The sequence below is a fragment of the Cyprinodon variegatus genome, unplaced genomic scaffold (assembly GCF_000732505.1).
Source record: "Cyprinodon variegatus isolate N-32 unplaced genomic scaffold, C_variegatus-1.0 Scaffold1597, whole genome shotgun sequence".
Taxonomy (NCBI): domain Eukaryota; kingdom Metazoa; phylum Chordata; class Actinopteri; order Cyprinodontiformes; family Cyprinodontidae; genus Cyprinodon; species Cyprinodon variegatus.
Window position 1 is genome coordinate 83,357 of NW_015152050.1, and position 1,779 is coordinate 85,135.

The following is a 1,779-nucleotide window of genomic DNA, read 5'->3' on the forward strand; positions in this document are numbered from 1 at the left end:
AGAAATCTCCTGTCCAGGGGTGATGCTGAGAAACTAGTCCATGCATTTGTTACTTCAAGGCTGGACTATTGTAATTCTTTACTATCAGGAAGTCCACAAACTGGATATGAAAAACTGCTTCTGGAGACGATCGAAACATATTAGTTTATGGAGGCAGAGAGGAGGAGACACGGACAGGTCCATCATCATCATCACGCTTTATTTCTGAACCAGTTCAATCTGCCTGAACTGGGAACATTGGAACCAGTGCTGAATAAATGAGCATGACTGGTTTCCAGGAGCTGCACCTCCTCCTTCCGGTCCAGATTTTACAGCGTTATGGATGAACTGAACAATCTGCCCCGTCCTTCATCATCATCATCATTCAAACACAACAGAACATCAGTGTTTTACAAAGAGGCTTTATTCATCAGGATCACCTGACCCTTCACTGACCAATGAGGTCTCAGCAGACAGGAAACCGTTCCTCAGATGGCATCATCCACACCGCAGAGTCGGTGCTTCATTACATCGCCATGGTTACAGCTGTGAGTTAAAGGTTAGGCTTTAATAAACTGGTTGAGTCAAACTGACTCACATTTAGCTCCAACTGTTCAGTGTTCAGAACCAGAACTGCTGGTACCAGTAGAGCCGCTCATCCGCAGGATTCACTGCAGGCCCAAAGGTTCACCAGCAGAACCGAGCTTCTGTCTCACATAACCGATAAGAATGAAGCTAACATTAATAAAAAGGAACAAACTTATTATTGAGCTAAAACAGAACCTGGACGTGCCTTTAGGCTCCGTTCTACAGGCAACAAAATGTAAACAAAAAGTCCAAAACTCGTTTCCAAAGACCCTCAGCCGGAACCTCAGTGGGTCCGATAGAGACCCCGCCTCTGCACCGACAGTGCTGAGGTGGAGCGGGGAGGGGGTGGGGGTGTCGTTAGCCTTCCTTTGGGGAGACCCGCGGCCCGGCCAAGGAGTTCTGGATGATGGTGCTGATGGAGTCCACCCCCTCTGCTTCCAGGAAGCTGCGATGGTCTCCTTCGATGACGTGGACCGAAACCTTCCCGTCACACACCTGATGAACGACATGGAGACAGAAGCACAGAGTTTTATGCGGGTTCTGGACCAACCGGGACGAGTCCAGGAAGAACCTGCTCCAGCTAACCGAGACCAGGTTCAAAGCTGCGGCCATCAAGCAGCCAATCAGACGCCAGGGGCGGGACTAATCCTGCCAGCTGAGTTTAAAGCAAAGTAAATAAACTGAGAGAAATAATCACAGGGATGTTTGAATTCATTTGTTTTTAATGCGTTTATTTATTGTCGACTTTTAATTCTTTATATTTCAGAGTTTTGTCACTGAGAAATGGAAACGTTCGGCTTTGGCCTCTGATTGGCCCTTCAGCTGAGAAGTTCCAGATTTTTATCCTTAAATTTTAATTTACAACAGTAATTTAAAAAGATTTACATGAAATTTTACAAGCAGATTTATTTCCATCCTTCTTATATTTTTACCTCCAACTTTGTGGTTCAGAGACGGAGGATCTGCTGACTGAGAGCAAAGCAACAGGATACGCAGAAAAACTGATGGAACTAGACTGCTCTTTCAGTCAGGCTTAAAATTAGTTCCTACCTGAGCGAAGATAGAAACGGGAGAAAATGGAGAATGAGGAATTTTCTCCTGATTTAGCCGTACGAACGATTTAAGGTTGAATTTGTTCTTATGAATGACTCCTGCATGACCCCAGGCTCACACCGACTCCGGTCTTACCGTTGCGGTGCGGTGCGGTGGGTG